Below are 7798 nucleotides of genomic sequence, written 5' to 3' on the forward strand. Positions count from 1 at the left end.
CAAGGTTAGGTAACACAGATACACCTACTGGCCAGAGCAACCAAGGGAAACCACAAGAGTACCACGACTGGGATGACATGTAGAATGAGTACTAAGTACCACATTGGATATAGACATGTCCCCAAAGGTAAAGATGTGCAATAAATTCAAGGATTTCCTTCCCTTAGATGTCTTACTCCCCCTGAATCTAACATGGGATATTGGGAGGAGATAGGGAACAGAAAATCAGAGCAAAAACAGAGCTCAAAGGAAATAAACAGAGCTAATGCAATTGAGCAAATATGAACATGTCTTTCACCTCTTGAAGACATGTGACTTCTCTCCTCTTGAACACCGGGCATCTGGGGTCTCTTTCTTTCCTAGAGTATTCTCTCTCCCCCTATAGATATGATTAAGCTTTGATGTGATGATCTCTCTCTCCCCCTTTGACATCAATTTTCAAGAAGGGTTCTTCTGGCTTTTTGTCATGATGGGTTTGGTCCTTGAGTCATAGAACAAAGTAGCAATTTGAGTAGGATGCTGGTCGAGGACAAGATTCATTGAGTGAAGCTGGATCAAAAGGAATTCAGAAACAAGTGGCAAGATGTTTTTCTTGCAGTGAAATCGGTAGCACCGAGTTTGGTGCTTCGGTGGCACCGAAAGGGTTCGGTTGGGCCGAAGTAAACAGCTCGGTGTGACCGAGTTCATCGCAGAGAAAACACTTGTCACCTCAGCTCACTAGACAAGTAAGATCTCACAAGAATTTGCAAGGAATTTAATGCAGAAGATGCAGAAAAGAAAAGAAAAGAGAAGAGACTAAAAAGAATCTAGATGAAGTTGAAGAGGGAAACAAATATGCATGAGATAAATGTAAGAGCACAGAAAAGAACACAAGAGAACTTCATCTAGAATCAGGCAGTGACAAAGTCACCTATGTTAGAGTATATTGACTTAGGAGTCAAGTGAGATCACTTGACCTTTGGTCATACTCATCGTTTAAGCTCAAAACGGGGTTACCATTTTTCGTCAAAGCATCTTGATGTATTCACATCTTGTTGAGTTGCTTTATCCCATGACTTGGAGTAAAGCTTCTCTAAGATGGAATAACATACCTTGGGTGGTGGTGTTGATCATCATCATGTAGTTGAACTTGTGTGGGTTGCTCAAGGTTGATGTAGCTCATCAAGAGTTGGGAGCATCACTTGAAATTTGAGTTCATCTACCTACATGGGTTAGTTTTTGCAAGGAAGATCACTTGTGTATCCAAAATGACAATCATGATAGAATTTGTCAAAGGATATGTTTGAATGGTTGCGTGATTCCTTGTCTTCATCCACCATTGTGTAGCGACTTGGTGATATAGAAATTGCTCAAGATGTGAGTGAGTTGCAATCTCATAGATTTCGGTTCATCCAAGTACCTACACGGGTTAGATAGCATGCAAGATGCAAATATATCCAAGACATAAGATAGTCAACATAAGAGAAATATCAAGGATTAGTCATAAGCTCCTGCCTTGCATGTATTAAATGGAGTTCCTACTCCAAGTTTGAAGCATCAATGATGTTCAATTCACCTCTTAACCTGCAAAACGCTTTCTCATCAAGTGGTTTGGTAAATATATCCGCCAATTGCTTATCGGTGCGAACATGCTTAAGATTAATGTCCCCTTTGGCAACATGATCTCGAATGAAATGATGACAAACTTCAATATGCTTAGTTCGAGAATGTTGCACAGGATTGTGAGCAATCTTAATAGCACTTTCATTGTCACAAAGCAATGGAACATGTTTCACATTGATCCCATAATCTTTAAGAGTTTGGGTCATCCAAAGTAATTGAGCACAACATGATCCAGCGGCAATGTATTCCGCTTCGGCGGTGGATAAGGATACCGAGTTTTGTTTCTTGGAGGACCAAGAGACAAGAGATCTACCAAGAAATTGACAAGTACCCGAAGTTGACTTTCTATCAACCTTGTCACCGGCATAATCCAAATCGGAGTAGCCAACAAGATCAAAGGAAGCCCTCTTTGGATACCAAATGGCAAAATTTGGTGTATGGATGAAGTATCTCACTATCCTTTTCACGGCCTTAAGATGACATTCTTTAGGAGCAGCTTGATATCGTGCACACATGCACACACTTAGCATAATATCGGGACGTGAAGCACATAGATATAACAATGAACCAATCATAGAGCGATACACCTTTTGATCAACCGGTTCACCATCTTTGGTTAAATCAAGATGTCCACTAGTAGGCATGGGTGTAGTCATACCTTCGCATTCTTGCATATTGAACTTCTTGAATAAGTCCTTGGTGTACTTTGTTTGAGATACAAAGGTGCCTTCCTTAGTTTACTTGATTTGCAAACCGAGAAAGAATTTGAGTTCACTCATCATCGACATCTCAAACTTCTCCGACATTAGCTTTCCAAACTTTTCACTAAAATGAGGGTTAGTTGATCCAAATATAATATCACCGACATAAATTTGGCACACAAATAGTTCTCCATTAACTCTTTTAGTAAAAAGAGTGGGATCTATTTTTCCAATTTCAAAGCCTTTTTCAATAAGAAACTTGGTCAAGCATTTATACCATGCTCTAGGATCTTGTTTAAGACCATAAAGAGCTTTGTGAAGTTTGTAAGCATGATTAGGTTTCTTAGGATTGACAAATACGGGAGGTTGCTTAACATAGACTTCCTCCTCAATGTCACCATTTAGAAAAGCTCTTTTAATGTCCATTTGGTACAAGGTGATATCATGATGATTAGCATAGGCAAGTAAGATGCGAATGGACTCAAGTCTAGCAATGGGGGCATATGTCTCACCATAGTCCATACCTTCGACTTGAGTGTAGCCTTGGGCGACTAGTCGTGCTTTGTTGCGGACGACTTGACCATCTTCATCTTGCTTGTTGCGAAACACCCATTTGGTACCAATGATGTTGTGGTTGTTGTCGGGCTTTTCAACCAATGTCCACACTTGATTTCTCTCAAAATTGTGTAGCCCTTCATGCATAGCGTTTATCCAATCCGGATCTTCCAATGCTTCTTCAACCTTCATAGGTTCAATGCGAGAGATGAATGAATAATGTTCACAAAAGTTAGCTAAACGAGTTTTAGAGCGAGTGATTCTCCCGGTTTGGATATCATTGTAGATTTGCTCGACGGGATGATCTTTGGCGATTCTTGCTCAAACTCGTGAAAGCTTTTGCTTGGATCTTGGTTCAACATCTTCTTCATCTTATTCTTCTTCTTGGCCTTCTTCATTGTCGTTCTCTTGTCATGGTGGAGAAGGAGGTTGTTGGCGTTCATCTTGGTGCACTTCCTCGTTTTCTTCATCTTGGTGTGTTCCACTTGTGGATGCTTCCGTATCAACTCTTGGTTCACCTTGTTGTGAGGTAGAAGCTTCCACTTGGATGGACGAGGTACTCTCCTTCACCTCCGTTGGACGAATCTTCCCAATAGACAAGTCTTGGATTGCTTCCGAAGGGTCTTTGTCTCCTACATCAATTGGCAATTTCTCTACTTGCGAGCCGTTAGATTCATCAAACTTCACATCCACCGTCTCTTCAACCTTTCGGGTGAAATTATTATAGACACGGTATGTGTGAGATTTGAGCCATAACCAAGTAGGAAACCTTCATGAGACTTAGGAGCAAATTTAGAACGACGATGTTTATCAAGAATGTAGCACTTTGAGCCGAATACTCAAAAGTATCCAACTTGTGGTTTGTTACCGGTGAGAAGCTCGTATGCCGTCTTGCCAAGTAGCTTGCGAAGATACAAGCGATTTGTTGCATGACAAGCTGTCTCAACCACTTCCGCCCAAAAGTGCTTTGGCGTCTTGTACTCATCAAGCATCGTTCTCGCCATTTCGATGAGTGTCCGATTCTTCCTCTCAACGACTCCATTTTGTTGAGGTGTGTACGTAGCCGAGAGCTCATGTGAAATCCCTTCTTCGTCAAGAAAGGTATCCACATTTGCGTTCTTGAACTTCGTTCCGTTGTCGCTTTGAACCTTCTTGATCTTCACGTCAAATTGATTTTGGGCCTTCCTAGCGAAGTTTTTGGAGATCTTTTGGACCTGCGATTTGTCATCAAGAAAGAACACCCATGTAAATCTTGAAAAATCATCAACTATGACTAGTCCAAATGAGTTACCACCGAGACTCTTGTAGGCATTTGGACCAAAGAGATCCATGTGAAGTAGCTCTAGTGGTCTTCTCGTGGTCATGATGTTCTTTGCGCGATGACTTCCTCCAACTTGTTTCCCCGCCTGACAAGCACTACAAAGTCTATCCTTGTCAAATATAACATCTTTTACTCCAAGGATATGATCACCTTTAATAAGCTTGTCAAGATTTCGCATACCAACATGACCTAATCGTCTATGCCATAACCAACCTTTAGAAGATTTAGCAATTAAGCAAGTTCTAGGTTGAGCCTTTTTAGTGAAATCAACAATATAAAGATCACCTCTACGTATTCCGGTAAAGACCATTTTACGATTGTCTCTACGAAACACTTGGCAATCTACTTCAGTGAATAGGATATTGAAACCGAAATCAGCAAGTCTAGATACTGAAAGTAAATTGTACCCAAGAGATTCAACGAGCATGACATTTTGTATGGAGCTATCATGTGAGATGGCCACCTTACCTAGGCCAACTACCTTACCCTTTGAGTTATCACCAAAGGTGACATATTTTCGAGGGCCGTTGTTTTCAGCAAGCTCATGGAACATATCTTTACCTCCGGTCATATGATCAGTACATCCACTATCAAGAACCCATTCCTTTCCTCCAACCATGTAGCCGTGAAGATTTTCCATAAGACTAAAGTGTCTCATTCCATCATTAAGATCATAGTCACTGTCATCATCATCAGAGTATCCATGTTCAACATCATCTTGTGATTGATCAATTCCTAGAGAGGGTAATTAATTAGATAAATGATCATTTCTATAGTTATCTTTATGAATTCTAATAGGTCTGGAAATGATATTGCTAATGATTCCAACATCTCCTTTGGCACTCGTAAGATTAGTGAGCTCAAATAAGCAGTCACCAAAATTGGGATCATTGGAATTCATCTTAATCAAGGCAATGGATTTATGGAGAATTTCATCTAGATCTTTCAAGGAATAATTTGGAAAGAGTTCCTCAAGAAATTTCCATATGGTGTAGGCACACTTAAGAGTAGGCAAACATCCAATCAAGTTAATTTCTAGGCAAGCCTCTAGTAATAAGATTAACAGTTCTAAGGTTGCGGATCATGTCAATAGACTCATCAAGGGTAGGATGCAAAGGATAAACATGAGGTGCACAAGGGCGAGCAATGTACTTGTTCAAATGATATTCATTGAAAATCTCAAGCATTTCATTTTTCCACTCATGAAAATATTCTCCATCAAGAATAGGCACTCTACGTCTAAGACTCCCCAAAGTAGACTCATCCATCTTCCTCCAATGGTGTTTAAACCAAGGCAATGGAGACCAAGGCTCTGATACCAATTGAAAGGATCGAGAAGAGGTGTCTAGAGGGGGGTGATTAGACACTAGGTGCTAAAATTTGCAGTTTTTGAATTCTTTAGGTTGAAGTGGATTTTTGGCACAATTTTAACAAACACAATACATATCAAGCAAGCATGCAAAGAGTGTATGAGCAGCGGAAAGTAAAGCATGCACCTTGCGAGAATGTAAAGAGAAGGGTTTGGAGATTCAAACGCAATTGGAGACACGGATGTTTTTGTCGTGGTTCTGATAGGTGGTGCTATCGTACATCCACGTTGATGGAGACTTCAACCCACGAAGGGTAACGGTTGCGCGAGTCCACGGAGGGATCCACCCACGAAGGATCCACGAAGAAGCAACCTTGTCTATCCCACCATGGCCATCGCCCATGAAGGACTTGCCTCACTAGCGGTAGATCTTCACGAAGCAGGCGATCTCCTTTCCCTTACAAACTCCTTGGTTCAACTCCACAATCTTGTCGGAGGCTCCCAAGTGACACCTAGACAATCTAGGAGACACCACTCTCCAAGAAGTAACAAATGGTGTGTTGATGATGAAGTCCTTGCTCTTGTGCTTCAAATGATAGTCTCCCCAACACTCAACTCTCTCTCACAGGATTTGGATTTGGTAGAAAGAAGATTTGAGTGGAAAGCAACTTGGGAAGGCTAGAGATCAAGATTCATATGGTAGGAATGGAATATCTTGGTCTCAACACAAGTGTAGGTGGTTCTCTCTCAGCAAAAGTAAGTTGGAAGTGTAGGTTTGTTCTGATGGCTCTCTCCCGAATGAAGAGGAGGTGGAGGGGTATATATAGCCTCCACACAAAATCTAACCGTTACACATAACTTCCCAAACTCGGTGGGACCGAATGGTTAAACTCGGTTTGACCGATTTAGCAAAGCTAGTGACCGTTAGGGTTTTCGGTGGGACCGACATGCAATTTGGTAGGACCGATATGATTAGGGTCAAGGCATAACGTAATCTCGGTGAGACCGATTACACAAACTCGGTGAGACCGATTTTGGTAATAAGCTAACCAGAGAGTTGGCCAGGTAAACTCGGTGGGACCGATTGCTCATTTCGGTGAGACCAAAATGTTATAAAAGGGAACCAGAGAGTTTACATTGCAGTTTCGGTGGGACCGATCGCTCATTTCGGTGAGACCGAAAGTATTGCAATAGGCAACAGAGAGTTTGCAATCCCATCTCGGTGAGACCGATATCCCTATTAGTGAGACCGATTTGCCTAGGGTTTATGGCAGTGGCTATGACATTTGAAACTCGGTGGCACCGGATAGAAAGAATCGGGGGGGGGGGGTCGAGTTTGACTTTTGGTTTAGGTCATATGTGGATGTGAGAAAGTAGTTGAGGGTTTTGGAGCATATCACTAAGCATTTTGAGCAAAAACCTCATTAAGCAACACCTCATCCCTCCTTGATAGTATTGGCTTTTCTAATAGAGTCAATGTGATCTTGGATCACTAAAATGGAAAATGTAGAGTCTTAAGCTTTGAGCTTGAGCCAATCCTTTGTCCTTAGTATCTTGAAGGGGTTTCACATCCTCTAGTCTATGCCACTTCACTGTTGAACTTATCTGAAACATACTAGATAAAAATGTTAGTCCAATAAGAGATATGTTGACATTAATTACCAAAACCACCTAGGGAGCATTTGTGCTTTCAACCATGCACTTCGAAAGCCTCGAGTTCCACTTCAACCAGCACGGCAACGCCATGTGACTCTGTGCTTCAACATCACCCTTGGCACACGAGGCAACACCGGGCTTGTTCGTGACTTGTTTACCATCATCCTAGGTACATGCAGGGATGAAGAACACGAATGAGACAAGAGACAACTACGCGCTACACAGGGGTGCCGGTCTTGGTGACGTGTTGCTCCTTCACCTCCCCCTTCCCCCGGTTGTCGTATGCTCGCGGTCCTTCTTGAGGAAAGGTGTCCGCCGGCGTTTCTGTCGGGGATATACCCCGCGGCGTAAACCGGACGAGAGTATAACCCGGCCGGACTAGGCGTTTCATTGGTAAACCGCCAGAGGATTGGCGGTTTACGTGTCTGGCGGTTTACGTGTCTGGCGGTTCACTGGTATGACGATTCACGAGCCTGAAGATTCATTGGTGACCCGGCGCGTATTCCAGATGCATGACAAGGCCCAAGGACCAGCAGGCCGGTTTAGGTTAATGGTGGGCCGGTTTAAGAGGAAAGGCATGAGGAACATTTATCTTACAAAGGAGCTAAGACCTAGACTTGTATCCGATTTGTATTAGAGATAGACTAGTCCTAA

Source organism: Triticum urartu, chromosome 6A, assembly GCF_056163025.1.
Source record: "Triticum urartu cultivar PI428250 chromosome 6A, HENAU_Tu73, whole genome shotgun sequence".
NCBI classification, from domain to species: domain Eukaryota; kingdom Viridiplantae; phylum Streptophyta; class Magnoliopsida; order Poales; family Poaceae; genus Triticum; species Triticum urartu.